The sequence below is a fragment of the Lissotriton vulgaris genome, unplaced genomic scaffold (genome assembly GCF_964263255.1).
Source record: "Lissotriton vulgaris unplaced genomic scaffold, aLisVul1.2 SCAFFOLD_595, whole genome shotgun sequence".
Lineage (NCBI taxonomy): Eukaryota > Metazoa > Chordata > Amphibia > Caudata > Salamandridae > Lissotriton > Lissotriton vulgaris.
The window spans coordinates 924,590-942,398 of NW_028241900.1; the positions used below are offsets into that span (position 1 = coordinate 924,590).

General features: G+C 39.7%; 12 non-coding genes across 12 annotated transcripts; all 12 read left to right on the forward strand.

Moving 5' to 3' along the window:
- The first annotated feature begins 79 nt into the window (after positions 1-79).
- Positions 80-152, forward strand: TRNAV-CAC (transfer RNA valine (anticodon CAC)). Its single transcript has one exon. It is a non-coding gene; the product is annotated as a tRNA-Val (tRNA).
- A 2,163-nt stretch (positions 153-2,315) lies between these two features.
- Positions 2,316-2,387, forward strand: TRNAP-UGG (transfer RNA proline (anticodon UGG)). Its single transcript has one exon. It is a non-coding gene; the product is annotated as a tRNA-Pro (tRNA).
- A 300-nt stretch (positions 2,388-2,687) lies between these two features.
- TRNAV-CAC (transfer RNA valine (anticodon CAC)) lies at positions 2,688-2,760 on the forward strand. Its single transcript has one exon. It is a non-coding gene; the product is annotated as a tRNA-Val (tRNA).
- Positions 2,761-4,919: 2,159 nt separating this feature from the next.
- Positions 4,920-4,991, forward strand: TRNAP-UGG (transfer RNA proline (anticodon UGG)). The gene has a single exon. It is a non-coding gene; the product is annotated as a tRNA-Pro (tRNA).
- A 300-nt stretch (positions 4,992-5,291) lies between these two features.
- Positions 5,292-5,364, forward strand: TRNAV-CAC (transfer RNA valine (anticodon CAC)). Its single transcript has one exon. It is a non-coding gene; the product is annotated as a tRNA-Val (tRNA).
- A 2,179-nt stretch (positions 5,365-7,543) lies between these two features.
- Positions 7,544-7,615, forward strand: TRNAP-UGG (transfer RNA proline (anticodon UGG)). The gene has a single exon. It is a non-coding gene; the product is annotated as a tRNA-Pro (tRNA).
- Positions 7,616-7,915: 300 nt separating this feature from the next.
- Positions 7,916-7,988, forward strand: TRNAV-CAC (transfer RNA valine (anticodon CAC)). Its single transcript has one exon. It is a non-coding gene; the product is annotated as a tRNA-Val (tRNA).
- A 2,171-nt stretch (positions 7,989-10,159) lies between these two features.
- On the forward strand, positions 10,160-10,231 carry TRNAP-UGG (transfer RNA proline (anticodon UGG)). The gene has a single exon. It is a non-coding gene; the product is annotated as a tRNA-Pro (tRNA).
- A 300-nt stretch (positions 10,232-10,531) lies between these two features.
- Positions 10,532-10,604, forward strand: TRNAV-CAC (transfer RNA valine (anticodon CAC)). Its single transcript has one exon. It is a non-coding gene; the product is annotated as a tRNA-Val (tRNA).
- Positions 10,605-12,763: 2,159 nt separating this feature from the next.
- Positions 12,764-12,835, forward strand: TRNAP-UGG (transfer RNA proline (anticodon UGG)). Its single transcript has one exon. It is a non-coding gene; the product is annotated as a tRNA-Pro (tRNA).
- Positions 12,836-13,135: 300 nt separating this feature from the next.
- On the forward strand, positions 13,136-13,208 carry TRNAV-CAC (transfer RNA valine (anticodon CAC)). The gene has a single exon. It is a non-coding gene; the product is annotated as a tRNA-Val (tRNA).
- Positions 13,209-15,693: 2,485 nt separating this feature from the next.
- TRNAV-CAC (transfer RNA valine (anticodon CAC)) lies at positions 15,694-15,766 on the forward strand. Its single transcript has one exon. It is a non-coding gene; the product is annotated as a tRNA-Val (tRNA).
- Positions 15,767-17,809: the final 2,043 nt, after the last annotated feature.

Sequence of the window (17,809 nt, forward strand, 5' to 3'; positions counted from 1 at the left end):
AAAGAAATCTAAAACCAGAGGCCCTTGGAATAGCCTGTTTTGAGAAGTTTCATCACAGAAGAATCAACTGTAGACATCTGTTTCTGTAGTGTAGTGGTTATCACGTTCGCCTCACACGCGAAAGGTCCCCGGTTCGAAACCGGGCAGAAACAGTTGTTATATTGTCTTGGCTGCAATGTTGAGAGGTGCCGTTTTGCCATGAAATTGTCCAGGCCCTGAAGATGGTTTCATGCAGACTCGTTCCAAGAAAGTGAATTCTCTTAAAAACACTAAAGTAATTGGCATGTGGATGTATCTGTTGATTCACAGACCTCGCTTTGAAAAGAGCCCTGCATTCTGTTCATTGCTCACCTAGAACACGCATTAACTTTGGGAATTGTTGGCACCAACAGGCATCTTAGTTTAGTGGAGTGTTTCTGGTGTTTAAGTGCAGAAGCCCTGGGCTCAATTCCTCGGTGACCCTTCTCAAGGTGATGATACAAATGCATCGTCACCTTTAAGTTTAATGTCAGAATTGTTTATTTCTATTTGGTGGTGTATGAATGCTTGCAATAGTATGTTGATTTTTTCTAGCCTTGAATGAATAAAAGCAAATCACTCCTCTTTATGTATTTTTCTAATACATTGATATTTGCATCTCCTTTCCTAGCCTGCATTTTTCATTATCTTACAGGCTGTATATAATAAGTATCAATTCAGGGGCCCTTCTTCTACTCAATTCACAACTGTTCTATCCCGGCATTGATAAGCAATCTACATCTGCTTCTGTTGTGTATTGGTTATCATGTTTACCTGACGTGTGAAAGCCCCATGTTTGACAGTGCGCGTTAACAAAGAGACCAATGATTTTTATTAAAAGTTGTCATGTGTTTTTGTTACCTTGCACCGGCCAAAAAGTGCCGGAAATGACTTCATTTGCAGTCACTTGAAAAGTAGGGATTCTCAAATAAATGGTAAGAGGTTGGAACAAATCTAAAGGAATGCATGGCATATCTATATGTATGTGTACGCAGGTATCCATATATAAAGATAGATAGATAGATAGATAGATAGATAGATAGATAGATAGATAGATAGATAGATAGATAGATAGATAGATAGATAGATAGATAGATAGATAGATAGATAGATAGATAGATAGATAGATAGATAGATAGATAGATAGATAGATAGATAGATAGATAGATAGATAGATAGATATTGGGAGAGAGAGAGCGTTACTATAAACTGAGACTTTATTTTCCATCAAGCTGTCTTTCCTTTCCTTCAGGAGCAGAATGTTCTGATCATCAGCGCTCCAGAATCTAGTGCTTGGTTGGCAAGCATCACACATTGTGATGTGTTAGCTAAGAGTTCCATGTCGTTCAGACTCATATATTCCTCTGTAGTTGTACCTTGGTGATTCAACAAAATGTGGCATCATAAGCAGCATTCTACTGCCATAGACTGGGCGGAAAAAACATTTAGAATTTCACTGAAAAAGAAAAAAAGCATACTTAGGCAGAGCTTTCTGGACAGTAAGGACATTAGAGTAAGTGATGAATAAGCACTGCTTTTGTTAATTTACATAGGCAGAACAGAGACTGCTGGGAAAAGCCTGAAATTAAAGGCCCAGAAAATGCCTGCTTCTGGATAGAACACTAAGAAGGGTTGAAAGTTTTTTCTCTGACCCTGGCCACTCTTACAAGCAATCCTATGATAGTCAGAAGGACCCACACTAAAAAGGAAGGGACAGCCATTTGGACCCTTTCCACCTTTTCTATATCTCGCCTGATCGAGCCTGATCGAGCGCTGATTGAGCGGATTAGCACATGTACTTCTCATTTTGGGAAGGTATTGCTTAGCTTGCTACCAGCAGCTCAGTTATGTTATGATGTTAGAGGCTTGCAAGGAATGCTTTAGTCCTGCATTAGGCCGTTTTTATTGCTACTTGCATTCAATTGAAAGATAATTAGCCAGAATCTGTGGCCCAGTTATTCATCTTGGCATTCCGATTTGCACAAAGGGAATAAGCATTTGAGAGAAAATGCAACATGTGTTTCTTATGTTGCTATGAACAGCTTTTTATCCTTTCTCTTTAGGGTCTAGCCAATGCAGAAATAGATAAATAAGTGCTGACTTTCTGTAAGACGTGTCCAATGCTGGGACAAAATAAAAGGGGACACTTATAAATGATAGTGATATCATTTGAGAAAGGGTAAGTTGACACTGAATTTCATGTATATTCACAGACCAAGCATGAAAAAGTCCCCAGCATGATCTTCATTGCGTGCTTAGAGCTGGTATTAGCTTTTCAGAGGTGCGGGCCTTTCGAAGGCTCGTTGGTCTAGGGGTATGATTCTCGCTTTGGGTGCGAGAGGTCCCGGGTTCAAATCCCGGACGAGCCCTTTCATTGGTGCTTTTTTAAAGTAGTATTGCAGTATGCATTTCAAAGCCAATATCAATTTTCTCTTTGCAGTAGTGGATGAATATTTGCTAGAGTCTCATGCTATTAACCTTGCCCTGCCTGAGCAAATAGGAAACATTTCTCTTTAAGCATTTTGCAAAAATGCTGAACTTGCATGGCATATACAAGCGTTCAGCTAGGGCTGTCTGGGAAGGTTGCATGAAAGAAATCTAAAACCAGAGGCCCTTGGAATAGCCTGTTTTGAGAAGTTTCATCACAGAAGAATCAACTGTAGACATCTGTTTCTGTAGTGTAGTGGTTATCACGTTCGCCTCACACGCGAAAGGTCCCCGGTTCGAAACCGGGCAGAAACAGTTGTTATATTGTCTTGGCTGCAATGTTGAGAGGTGCCGTTTTGCCATGAAATTGTCCAGGCCCTGAAGATGGTTTCATGCAGACTCGTTCCAAGAAAGTGAATTCTCTTAAAAACACTAAAGTAATTGGCATGTGGATGTATCTGTTGATTCACAGACCTCGCTTTGAAAAGAGCCCTGCATTCTGTTCATTGCTCACCTAGAACACGCATTAACTTTGGGAATTGTTGGCACCAACAGGCATCTTAGTTTAGTGGAGTGTTTCTGGTGTTTAAGTGCAGAAGCCCTAGGCTCAATTCCTCGGTGACCCTTCTCAAGGTGATGATACAAATGCATCGTCACCTTTACGTTTAATGTCAGAATTGTTTATTTCTATTTGGTGGTGTATGAATGCTTGCAATAGTATGTTGATTTTTTCTAGCCTTGAATGAATAAAAGCAAATCACTCCTCTTTATGTATTTTTCTAATACATTGATATTTGCATCTCCTTTCCTAGCCTGCATTTTTCATTATCTTACAGGCTGTATATAATAAGTATCAATTCAGGGGCCCTTCTTCTACTCAATTCACAACTGTTCTATCCCGGCATTGATAAGCAATCTACATCTGCTTCTGTTGTGTATTGGTTATCATGTTTACCTGACGTGTGAAAGCCCCATGTTTGACAGTGCGCGTTAACAAAGAGACCAATGATTTTTATTAAAAGTTGTCATGTGTTTTTGTTACCTTGCACCGGCCAAAAAGTGCCGGAAATGACTTCATTTGCAGTCACTTGAAAAGTAGGGATTCTCAAATAAATGGTAAGAGGTTGGAACAAATCTAAAGGAATGCATGGCATATCTATATGTATGTGTACGCAGGTATCCATATATAAAGATAGATAGATAGATAGATAGATAGATAGATAGATAGATAGATAGATAGATAGATAGATAGATAGATAGATAGATAGATAGATAGATAGATAGATAGATAGATAGATAGATAGATAGATAGATAGATAGATAGATAGATAGATAGATAGATTGATAGATAGATAGATATTGGGAGAGAGAGAGCGTTACTATAAACTGAGACTTTATTTTCCATCAAGCTGTCTTTCCTTTCCTTCAGGAGCAGAATGTTCTGATCATCAGCGCTCCAGAATCTAGTGCTTGGTTGGCAAGCATCACACATTGTGATGTGTTAGCTAAGAGTTCCATGTCGTTCAGACTCATATATTCCTCTGTAGTTGTACCTTGGTGATTCAACAAAATGTGGCATCATAAGCAGCATTCTACTGCCATAGACTGGGCGGAAAAAACATTTAGAATTTCACTGAAAAAGAAAAAAAGCATACTTAGGCAGAGCTTTCTGTACAGTAAGGACATTAGAGTAAGTGATGAATAAGCACTGCTTTTGTTAATTTACATAGGCAGAACAGAGACTGCTGGGAAAAGCCTGAAATTAAAGGCCCAGAAAATGCCTGCTTCTGGATAGAACACTAAGAAGGGTTGAAAGTTTTTTCTCTGACCCTGGCCACTCTTACAAGCAATCCTATGATAGTCAGAAGGACCCACACTAAAAAGGAAGGGACAGCCATTTGGACCCTTTCCACCTTTTCTATATCTCGCCTGATCGAGCCTGATCGAGCGCTGATTGAGCGGATTAGCACATGTACTTCTCATTTTGGGAAGGTATTGCTTAGCTTGCTACCAGCAGCTCAGTTATGTTATGATGTTAGAGGCTTGCAAGGAATGCTTTAGTCCTGCATTAGGCCGTTTTTATTGCTACTTGCATTCAAGGGAAAGATAATTAGCCAGAATCTGTGGCCCAGTTATTCATCTTGGCATTCCGATTTGCACAAAGGGAATAAGCATTTGAGAGAAAATGCAACATGTGTTTCTTATGTTGCTATGAACAGCTTTTTATCCTTTCTCTTTAGGGTCTAGCCAATGCAGAAATAGATAAATAAGTGCTGACTTTCTGTAAGACGTGTCCAATGCTGGGACAAAATAAAAGGGGACACTTATAAATGATAGTGATATCATTTGAGAAAGGGTAAGTTGACACTGAATTTCATGTATATTCACAGACCAAGCATGAAAAAGTCCCCAGCATGATCTTCATTGCGTGCTTAGAGCTGGTATCAGCTTTTCAGAGGTGCGGGCCTTTCGAAGGCTCGTTGGTCTAGGGGTATGATTCTCGCTTTGGGTGCGAGAGGTCCCGGGTTCAAATCCCGGACGAGCCCTTTCATAGGTGCTTTTTTAAAGTAGTATTGCAGTATGCATTTCAAAGCCAATATCAATTTTCTCTTTGCAGTAGTGGATGAATATTTGCTAGAGTCTCATGCTTTTAACCTTGCCCTGCCTGAGCAAATAGGAAACATTTCTCTTTAAGCATTTTGCAAAAATGCTGAACTTGCATGGCATATACAAGCGTTCAGCTAGGGCTGTCTGGGAAGGTTGCATGAAAGAAATCTAAAACCAGAGGCCCTTGGAATAGCCTGTTTTGAGAAGTTTCATCACAGAAGAATCAACTGTAGACATCTGTTTCTGTAGTGTAGTGGTTATCACGTTCGCCTCACACGCGAAAGGTCCCCGGTTCGAAACCGGGCAGAAACAGTTGTTATATTGTCTTGGCTGCAATGTTGAGAGGTGCCGTTTTGCCATGAAATTGTCCAGGCCCTGAAGATGGTTTCATGCAGACTCGTTCCAAGAAAGTGAATTCTCTTAAAAACACTAAAGTAATTGGCATGTGGATGTATCTGTTGATTCACAGACCTCGCTTTGAAAAGAGCCCTGCATTCTGTTCATTGCTCACCTAGAACACGCATTAACTTTGGGAATTGTTGGCACCAACAGGCATCTTAGTTTAGTGGAGTGTTTCTGGTGTTTAAGTGCAGAAGCCCTGGGCTCAATTCCTCGGTGACCCTTCTCAAGGTGATGATACAAATGCATCGTCACCTTTAAGTTTAATGTCAGAATTGTTTATTTCTATTTGGTGGTGTATGAATGCTTGCAATAGTATGTTGATTTTTTCTAGCCTTGAATGAATAAAAGCAAATCACTCCTCTTTATGTATTTTTCTAATACATTGATATTTGCATCTCCTTTCCTAGCCTGCATTTTTCATTATCTTACAGGCTGTATATAATAAGTATCAATTCAGGGGCCCTTCTTCTACTCAATTCACAACTGTTCTATCCCGGCATTGATAAGCAATCTACATCTGCTTCTGTTGTGTATTGGTTATCATGTTTACCTGACGTGTGAAAGCCCCATGTTTGACAGTGCGCGTTAACAAAGAGACCAATGATTTTTATTAAAAGTTGTCATGTGTTTTTGTTACCTTGCACCGGCCAAAAAGTGCCGGAAATGACTTCATTTGCAGTCACTTGAAAAGTAGGGATTCTCAAATAAATGGTAAGAGGTTGGAACAAATCTAAAGGAATGCATGGCATATCTATATGTATGTGTACGCAGGTATCCATATATAAAGATAGATAGATAGATAGATAGATAGATAGATAGATAGATAGATAGATAGATAGATAGATAGATAGATAGATAGATAGATAGATAGATAGATAGATAGATAGATAGATAGATAGATAGATAGATAGATAGATAGATAGATAGATAGATAGATAGATAGATAGATAGATAGATAGATAGATAGATAGATATTGGGAGAGAGAGAGCGTTACTATAAACTGAGACTTTATTTTCCATCAAGCTGTCTTTCCTTTCCTTCAGGAGCAGAATGTTCTGATCATCAGCGCTCCAGAATCTAGTGCTTGGTTGGCAAGCATCACACATTGTGATGTGTTAGCTAAGAGTTCCATGTCGTTCAGACTCATATATTCCTCTGTAGTTGTACCTTGGTGATTCAACAAAATGTGGCATCATAAGCAGCATTCTACTGCCATAGACTGGGCGGAAAAAACATTTAGAATTTCACTGAAAAAGAAAAAAAGCATACTTAGGCAGAGCTTTCTGGACAGTAAGGACATTAGAGTAAGTGATGAATAAGCACTGCTTTTGTTAATTTACATAGGCAGAACAGAGACTGCTGGGAAAAGCCTGAAATTAAAGGCCCAGAAAATGCCTGCTTCTGGATAGAACACTAAGAAGGGTTGAAAGTTTTTTCTCTGACCCTGGCCACTCTTACAAGCAATCCTATGATAGTCAGAAGGACCCACACTAAAAAGGAAGAGACAGCCATTTGGACCCTTTCCACCTTTTCTATATCTCGCCTGATCGAGCCTGATCGAGCGCTGATTGAGCGGATTAGCACATGTACTTCTCATTTTGGGAAGGTATTGCTTAGCTTGCTACCAGCAGCTCAGTTATGTTATGATGTTAGAGGCTTGCAAGGAATGCTTTAGTCCTGCATTAGGCCGTTTTTATTGCTACTTGCATTCAATTGAAAGATAATTAGCCAGAATCTGTGGCCCAGTTATTCATTTTGGCATTCCGATTTGCACAAAGGGAATAAGCATTTGAGAGAAAATGCAACATGTGTTTCTTATGTTGCTATGAACAGCTTTTTATCCTTTCTCTTTAGGGTCTAGCCAATGCAGAAATAGATAAATAAGTGCTGACTTTCTGTAAGACGTGTCCAATGCTGGGACAAAATAAAAGGGGACACTTATAAATGATAGTGATATCATTTGAGAAAGGGTAAGTTGACACTGAATTTCATGTATATTCACAGACCAAGCATGAAAAAGTCCCCAGCATGATCTTCATTGCGTGCTTAGAGCTGGTATTAGCTTTTCAGAGGTGCGGGCCTTTCGAAGGCTCGTTGGTCTAGGGGTATGATTCTCGCTTTGGGTGCGAGAGGTCCCGGGTTCAAATCCCGGACGAGCCCTTTCATTGGTGCTTTTTTAAAGTAGTATTGCAGTATGCATTTCAAAGCCAATATCAATTTTCTCTTTGCAGTAGTGGATGAATATTTGCTAGAGTCTCATGCTATTAACCTTGCCCTGCCTGAGCAAATAGGAAACATTTCTCTTTAAGCATTTTGCAAAAATGCTGAACTTGCATGGCATATACAAGCGTTCAGCTAGGGCTGTCTGGGAAGGTTGCATGAAAGAAATCTAAAACCAGAGGCCCTTGGAATAGCCTGTTTTGAGAAGTTTCATCACAGAAGAATCAACTGTAGACATCTGTTTCTGTAGTGTAGTGGTTATCACGTTCGCCTCACACGCGAAAGGTCCCCGGTTCGAAACCGGGCAGAAACAGTTGTTATATTGTCTTGGCTGCAATGTTGAGAGGTGCCGTTTTGCCATGAAATTGTCCAGGCCCTGAAGATGGTTTCATGCAGACTCGTTCCAAGAAAGTGAATTCTCTTAAAAACACTAAAGTAATTGGCATGTGGATGTATCTGTTGATTCACAGACCTCGCTTTGAAAAGAGCCCTGCATTCTGTTCATTGCTCACCTAGAACACGCATTAACTTTGGGAATTGTTGGCACCAACAGGCATCTTAGTTTAGTGGAGTGTTTCTGGTGTTTAAGTGCAGAAGCCCTGGGCTCAATTCCTCGGTGACCCTTCTCAAGGTGATGATACAAATGCATCGTCACCTTTACGTTTAATGTCAGAATTGTTTATTTCTATTTGGTGGTGTATGAATGCTTGCAATAGTATGTTGATTTTTTCTAGCCTTGAATGAATAAAAGCAAATCACTCCTCTTTATGTATTTTTCTAATACATTGATATTTGCATCTCCTTTCCTAGCCTGCATTTTTCATTATCTTACAGGCTGTATATAATAAGTATCAATTCAGGGGCCCTTCTTCTACTCAATTCACAACTGTTCTATCCCGGCATTGATAAGCAATCTACATCTGCTTCTGTTGTGTATTGGTTATCATGTTTACCTGACGTGTGAAAGCCCCATGTTTGACAGTGCGCGTTAACAAAGAGACCAATGATTTTTATTAAAAGTTGTCATGTGTTTTTGTTACCTTGCACCGGCCAAAAAGTGCCGGAAATGACTTCATTTGCAGTCACTTGAAAAGTAGGGATTCTCAAATAAATGGTAAGAGGTTGGAACAAATCTAAAGGAATGCATGGCATATCTATATGTATGTGTACGCAGGTATCCATATATAAAGATAGATAGATAGATAGATAGATAGATAGATAGATAGATAGATAGATAGATAGATAGATAGATAGATAGATAGATAGATAGATAGATAGATAGATAGATAGATAGATAGATAGATAGATAGATAGATAGATAGATAGATAGATAGATAGATAGATAGATAGATAGATAGATAGATAGATAGATAGATAGATATTGGGAGAGAGAGAGCGTTACTATAAACTGAGACTTTATTTTCCATCAAGCTGTCTTTCCTTTCCTTCAGGAGCAGAATGTTCTGATCATCAGCGCTCCAGAATCTAGTGCTTGGTTGGCAAGCATCACACATTGTGATGTGTTAGCTAAGAGTTCCATGTCGTTCAGACTCATATATTCCTCTGTAGTTGTACCTTGGTGATTCAACAAAATGTGGCATCATAAGCAGCATTCTACTGCCATAGACTGGGCGGAAAAAACATTTAGAATTTCACTGAAAAAGAAAAAAAGCATACTTAGGCAGAGCTTTCTGGACAGTAAGGACATTAGAGTAAGTGATGAATAAGCACTGCTTTTGTTAATTTACATAGGCAGAACAGAGACTGCTGGGAAAAGCCTGAAATTAAAGGCCCAGAAAATGCCTGCTTCTGGATAGAACACTAAGAAGGGTTGAAAGTTTTTTCTCTGACCCTGGCCACTCTTACAAGCAATCCTATGATAGTCAGAAGGACCCACACTAAAAAGGAAGGGACAGCCATTTGGACCCTTTCCACCTTTTCTATATCTCGCCTGATCGAGCCTGATCGAGCGCTGATTGAGCGGATTAGCACATGTACTTCTCATTTTGGGAAGGTATTGCTTAGCTTGCTACCAGCAGCTCAGTTATGTTATGATGTTAGAGGCTTGCAAGGAATGCTTTAGTCCTGCATTAGGCCGTTTTTATTGCTACTTGCATTCAAGGGAAAGATAATTAGCCAGAATCTGTGGCCCAGTTATTCATCTTGGCATTCCGATTTGCACAAAGGGAATAAGCATTTGAGAGAAAATGCAACATGTGTTTCTTATGTTGCTATGAACAGCTTTTTATCCTTTCTCTTTAGGGTCTAGCCAATGCAGAAATAGATAAATAAGTGCTGACTTTCTGTAAGACGTGTCCAATGCTGGGACAAAATAAAAGGGGACACTTATAAACATTTGAGAAAGGGTAAGTTGACACTGAATTTCATGTATATTCACAGACCAAGCATGAAAAAGTCCCCAGCATGATCTTCATTGCGTGCTTAGAGCTGGTATTAGCTTTTCAGAGGTGCGGGCCTTTCGAAGGCTCGTTGGTCTAGGGGTATGATTCTCGCTTTGGGTGCGAGAGGTCCCGGGTTCAAATCCCGGACGAGCCCTTTCATTGGTGCTTTTTTAAAGTAGTATTGCAGAATGCATTTCAAAGCCAATATCAATTTTCTCTTTGCAGTAGTGGATGAATATTTGCTAGAGTCTCATGCTTTTAACCTTGCCCTGCCTGAGCAAATAGGAAACATTTCTCTTTAAGCATTTTGCAAAAATGCTGAACTTGCATGGCATATACAAGCGTTCAGCTAGGGCTGTCTGGGAAGGTTGCATGAAAGAAATCTAAAACCAGAGGCCCTTGGAATAGCCTGTTTTGAGAAGTTTCATCACAGAAGAATCAACTGTAGACATCTGTTTCTGTAGTGTAGTGGTTATCACGTTCGCCTCACACGCGAAAGGTCCCCGGTTCGAAACCGGGCAGAAACAGTTGTTATATTGTCTTGGCTGCAATGTTGAGAGGTGCCGTTTTGCCATGAAATTGTCCAGGCCCTGAAGATGGTTTCATGCAGACTCGTTCCAAGAAAGTGAATTCTCTTAAAAACACTAAAGTAATTGGCATGTGGATGTATCTGTTGATTCACAGACCTCGCTTTGAAAAGAGCCCTGCATTCTGTTCATTGCTCACCTAGAACACGCATTAACTTTGGGAATTGTTGGCACCAACAGGCATCTTAGTTTAGTGGAGTGTTTCTGGTGTTTAAGTGCAGAAGCCCTGGGCTCAATTCCTCGGTGACCCTTCTCAAGGTGATGATACAAATGCATCGTCACCTTTACGTTTAATGTCAGAATTGTTTATTTCTATTTGGTGGTGTATGAATGCTTGCAATAGTATGTTGATTTTTTCTAGCCTTGAATGAATAAAAGCAAATCACTCCTCTTTATGTATTTTTCTAATACATTGATATTTGCATCTCCTTTCCTAGCCTGCATTTTTCATTATCTTACAGGCTGTATATAATAAGTATCAATTCAGGGGCCCTTCTTCTACTCAATTCACAACTGTTCTATCCCGGCATTGATAAGCAATCTACATCTGCTTCTGTTGTGTATTGGTTATCATGTTTACCTGACGTGTGAAAGCCCCATGTTTGACAGTGCGCGTTAACAAAGAGACCAATGATTTTTATTAAAAGTTGTCATGTGTTTTTGTTACCTTGCACCGGCCAAAAAGTGCCGGAAATGACTTCATTTGCAGTCACTTGAAAAGTAGGGATTCTCAAATAAATGGTAAGAGGTTGGAACAAATCTAAAGGAATGCATGGCATATCTATATGTATGTGTACGCAGGTATCCATATATAAAGATAGATAGATAGATAGATAGATAGATAGATAGATAGATAGATAGATAGATAGATAGATAGATAGATAGATAGATAGATAGATAGATAGATAGATAGATAGATAGATAGATAGATAGATAGATAGATAGATAGATAGATAGATAGATAGATAGATAGATAGATAGATATTGGGAGAGAGAGAGCGTTACTATAAACTGAGACTTTATTTTCCATCAAGCTGTCTTTCCTTTCCTTCAGGAGCAGAATGTTCTGATCATCAGCGCTCCAGAATCTAGTGCTTGGTTGGCAAGCATCACACATTGTGATGTGTTAGCTAAGAGTTCCATGTCGTTCAGACTCATATATTCCTCTGTAGTTGTACCTTGGTGATTCAACAAAATGTGGCATCATAAGCAGCATTCTACTGCCATAGACTGGGCGGAAAAAACATTTAGAATTTCACTGAAAAAGAAAAAAAGCATACTTAGGCAGAGCTTTCTGTACAGTAAGGACATTAGAGTAAGTGATGAATAAGCACTGCTTTTGTTAATTTACATAGGCAGAACAGAGACTGCTGGGAAAAGCCTGAAATTAAAGGCCCAGAAAATGCCTGCTTCTGGATAGAACACTAAGAAGGGTTGAAAGTTTTTTCTCTGACCCTGGCCACTCTTACAAGCAATCCTATGATAGTCAGAAGGACCCACACTAAAAAGGAAGGGACAGCCATTTGGACCCTTTCCACCTTTTCTATATCTCGCCTGATCGAGCCTGATCGAGCGCTGATTGAGCGGATTAGCACATGTACTTCTCATTTTGGGAAGGTATTGCTTAGCTTGCTACCAGCAGCTCAGTTATGTTATGATGTTAGAGGCTTGCAAGGAATGCTTTAGTCCTGCATTAGGCCGTTTTTATTGCTACTTGCATTCAAGGGAAAGATAATTAGCCAGAATCTGTGGCCCAGTTATTCATCTTGGCATTCCGATTTGCACAAAGGGAATAAGCATTTGAGAGAAAATGCAACATGTGTTTCTTATGTTGCTATGAACAGCTTTTTATCCTTTCTCTTTAGGGTCTAGCCAATGCAGAAATAGATAAATAAGTGCTGACTTTCTGTAAGACGTGTCCAATGCTGGGACAAAATAAAAGGGGACACTTATAAATGATAGTGATATCATTTGAGAAAGGGTAAGTTGACACTGAATTTCATGTATATTCACAGACCAAGCATGAAAAAGTCCCCAGCATGATCTTCATTGCGTGCTTAGAGCTGGTATCAGCTTTTCAGAGGTGCGGGCCTTTCGAAGGCTCGTTGGTCTAGGGGTATGATTCTCGCTTTGGGTGCGAGAGGTCCCGGGTTCAAATCCCGGACGAGCCCTTTCATAGGTGCTTTTTTAAAGTAGTATTGCAGTATGCATTTCAAAGCCAATATCAATTTTCTCTTTGCAGTAGTGGATGAATATTTGCTAGAGTCTCATGCTTTTAACCTTGCCCTGCCTGAGCAAATAGGAAACATTTCTCTTTAAGCATTTTGCAAAAATGCTGAACTTGCATGGCATATACAAGCGTTCAGCTAGGGCTGTCTGGGAAGGTTGCATGAAAGAAATCTAAAACCAGAGGCCCTTGGAATAGCCTGTTTTGAGAAGTTTCATCACAGAAGAATCAACTGTAGACATCTGTTTCTGTAGTGTAGTGGTTATCACGTTCGCCTCACACGCGAAAGGTCCCCGGTTCGAAACCGGGCAGAAACAGTTGTTATATTGTCTTGGCTGCAATGTTGAGAGGTGCCGTTTTGCCATGAAATTGTCCAGGCCCTGAAGATGGTTTCATGCAGACTCGTTCCAAGAAAGTGAATTCTCTTAAAAACACTAAAGTAATTGGCATGTGGATGTATCTGTTGATTCACAGACCTCGCTTTGAAAAGAGCCCTGCATTCTGTTCATTGCTCACCTAGAACACGCATTAACTTTGGGAATTGTTGGCACCAACAGGCATCTTAGTTTAGTGGAGTGTTTCTGGTGTTTAAGTGCAGAAGCCCTGGGCTCAATTCCTCGGTGACCCTTCTCAAGGTGATGATACAAATGCATCGTCACCTTTAAGTTTAATGTCAGAATTGTTTATTTCTATTTGGTGGTGTATGAATGCTTGCAATAGTATGTTGATTTTTTCTAGCCTTGAATGAATAAAAGCAAATCACTCCTCTTTATGTATTTTTCTAATACATTGATATTTGCATCTCCTTTCCTAGCCTGCATTTTTCATTATCTTACAGGCTGTATATAATAAGTATCAATTCAGGGGCCCTTCTTCTACTCAATTCACAACTGTTCTATCCCGGCATTGATAAGCAATCTACATCTGCTTCTGTTGTGTATTGGTTATCATGTTTACCTGACGTGTGAAAGCCCCATGTTTGACAGTGCGCGTTAACAAAGAGACCAATGATTTTTATTAAAAGTTGTCATGTGTTTTTGTTACCTTGCACCGGCCAAAAAGTGCCGGAAATGACTTCATTTGCAGTCACTTGAAAAGTAGGGATTCTCAAATAAATGGTAATAGGTTGGAACAAATCTAAAGGAATTCATGGCATATCTATATGTATGTGTACGCAGGTATCCATGTATAAAGATAGATAGATAGATAGATAGATAGATAGATAGATAGATAGATAGATAGATAGATAGATAGATAGATAGATAGATAGGGATAGATAGATAGATAGATAGATAGATAGATAGATAGATAGATATTGGGAGAGAGAGAGCGTTACTATAAACTGAGACTTTATTTTCCATCAAGCTGTCTTTCCTTTCCTTCAGGAGCAGAATGTTCTGATCATCAGCGCTCCAGAATCTAGTGCTTGGTTGGCAAGCATCACACATTGTGATGTGTTAGCTAAGAGTTCCATGTCGTTCAGACTCATATATTCCTCTGTAGTTGTACCTTGGTGATTCAACAAAATGTGGCATCATAAGCAGCATTCTACTGCCATAGACTGGGCGGAAAAAACATTTAGAATTTCACTGAAAAAGAAAAAAAGCATACTTAGGCAGAGCTTTCTGGACAGTAAGGACATTAGAGTAAGTGATGAATAAGCACTGCTTTTGTTAATTTACATAGGCAGAACAGAGACTGCTGGGAAAAGCCTGAAATTAAAGGCCCAGAAAATGCCTGCTTCTGGATAGAACACTAAGAAGGGTTGAAAGTTTTTTCTCTGACCCTGGCCACTCTTACAAGCAATCCTATGATAGTCAGAAGGACCCACACTAAAAAGGAAGGGACAGCCATTTGGACCCTTTCCACCTTTTCTATATCTCGCCTGATCGAGCCTGATCGAGCGCTGATTGAGCGGATTAGCACATGTACTTCTCATTTTGGGAAGGTATTGCTTAGCTTGCTACCAGCAGCTCAGTTATGTTATGATGTTAGAGGCTTGCAAGGAATGCTTTAGTCCTGCATTAGGCCGTTTTTATTGCTACTTGCATTCAAGGGAAAGATAATTAGCCAGAATCTGTGGCCCAGTTATTCATCTTGGCATTCCGATTTGCACAAAGGGAATAAGCATTTGAGAGAAAATGCAACATGTGTTTCTTATGTTGCTATGAACAGCTTTTTATCCTTTCTCTTTAGGGTCTAGCCAATGCAGAAATAGATAAATAAGTGCTGACTTTCTGTAAGACGTGTCCAATGCTGGGACAAAATAAAAGGGGACACTTATAAATGATAGTGATATCATTTGAGAAAGGGTAAGTTGACACTGAATTTCATGTATATTCACAGACCAAGCATGAAAAAGTCCCCAGCATGATCTTCATTGCGTGCTTAGAGCTGGTATTAGCTTTTCAGAGGTGCGGGCCTTTCGAAACCTCGTTGGTCTAGGGGTATGATTCTCGCTTTGGGTGCGAGAGGTCCCGGGTTCAAATCCCGGACGAGCCCTTTCATTGGTGCTTTTTTAAAGTAGTATTGCAGAATGCATTTCAAAGCCAATATCAATTTTCTCTTTGCAGTAGTGGATGAATATTTGCTAGAGTCTCATGCTTTTAACCTTGCCCTGCCTGAGCAAATAGGAAACATTTCTCTTTAAGCATTTTGCAAAAATGCTGAACTTGCATGGCATATACAAGCGTTCAGCTAGGGCTGTCTGGGAAGGTTGCATGAAAGAAATCTAAAACCAGAGGCCCTTGGAATAGCCTGTTTTGAGAAGTTTCATCACAGAAGAATCAACTGTAGACATCTGTTTCTGTAGTGTAGTGGTTATCACGTTCGCCTCACACGCGAAAGGTCCCCGGTTCGAAACCGGGCAGAAACAGTTGTTATATTGTCTTGGCTGCAATGTTGAGAGGTGCCGTTTTGCCATGAAATTGTCCAGGCCCTGAAGATGGTTTCATGCAGACTCGTTCCAAGAAAGTGAATTCTCTTAAAAACACTAAAGTAATTGGCATGTGGATGTATCTGTTGATTCACAGACCTCGCTTTGAAAAGAGCCCTGCATTCTGTTCATTGCTCACCTAGAACACGCATTAACTTTGGGAATTGTTGGCACCAACAGGCATCTTAGTTTAGTGGAGTGTTTCTGGTGTTTAAGTGCAGAAGCCCTGGGCTCAATTCCTCGGTGACCCTTCTCAAGGTGATGATACAAATGCATCGTCACCTTTACGTTTAATGTCAGAATTGTTTATTTCTATTTGGTGGTGTATGAATGCTTGCAATAGTATGTTGATTTTTTCTAGCCTTGAATGAATAAAAGCAAATCACTCCTCTTTATGTATTTTTCTAATACATTGATATTTGCATCTCCTTTCCTAGCCTGCATTTTTCATTATCTTACAGGCTGTATATAATAAGTATCAATTCAGGGGCCCTTCTTCTACTCAATTCACAACTGTTCTATCCCGGCATTGATAAGCAATCTACATCTGCTTCTGTTGTGTATTGGTTATCATGTTTACCTGACGTGTGAAAGCCCCATGTTTGACAGTGCGCGTTAACAAAGAGACCAATGATTTTTATTAAAAGTTGTCATGTGTTTTTGTTACCTTGCACCGGCCAAAAAGTGCCGGAAATGACTTCATTTGCAGTCACTTGAAAAGTAGGGATTCTCAAATAAATGGTAAGAGGTTGGAACAAATCTAAAGGAATGCATGGCATATCTATATGTATGTGTACGCAGGTATCCATATATAAAGATAGATAGATAGATAGATAGATAGATAGATAGATAGATAGATAGATAGATAGATAGATAGATAGATAGATAGATAGATAGATAGATAGATAGATAGATAGATAGATAGATAGATAGATAGATAGATAGATAGATATTGGGAGAGAGAGAGCGTTACTATAAACTGAGACTTTATTTTCCATCAAGCTGTCTTTCCTTTCCTTCAGGAGCAGAATGTTCTGATCATCAGCGCTCCAGAATCTAGTGCTTGGTTGGCAAGCATCACACATTGTGATGTGTTAGCTAAGAGTTCCATGTCGTTCAGACTCATATATTCCTCTGTAGTTGTACCTTGGTGATTCAACAAAATGTGGCATCATAAGCAGCATTCTACTGCCATAGACTGGGCGGAAAAAACATTTAGAATTTCACTGAAAAAGAAAAAAAGCATACTTAGGCAGAGCTTTCTGGACAGTAAGGACATTAGAGTAAGTGATGAATAAGCACTGCTTTTGTTAATTTACATAGGCAGAACAGAGACTGCTGGGAAAAGCCTGAAATTAAAGGCCCAGAAAATGCCTGCTTCTGGATAGAACACTAAGAAGGGTTGAAAGTTTTTTCTCTGACCCTGGCCACTCTTACAAGCAATCCTATGATAGTCAGAAGGACCCACACTAAAAAGGAAGGGACAGCCATTTGGACCCTTTCCACCTTTTCTATATCTCGCCTGATCGAGCCTGATCGAGCGCTGATTGAGCGGATTAGCACATGTACTTCTCATTTTGGGAAGGTATTGCTTAGCTTGCTACCAGCAGCTCAGTTATGTTATGATGTTAGAGGCTTGCAAGGAATGCTTTAGTCCTGCATTAGGCCGTTTTTATTGCTACTTGCATTCAAGGGAAAGATAATTAGCCAGAATCTGTGGCCCAGTTATTCATCTTGGCATTCCGATTTGCACAAAGGGAATAAGCATTTGAGAGAAAATGCAACATGTGTTTCTTATGTTGCTATGAACAGCTTTTTATCCTTTCTCTTTAGGGTCTAGCCAATGCAGAAATAGATAAATAAGTGCTGACTTTCTGTAAGACGTGTCCAATGCTGGGACAAAATAAAAGGGGACACTTATAAATGATAGTGATATCATTTGAGAAAGGGTAAGTTGACACTGAATTTCATGTATATTCACAG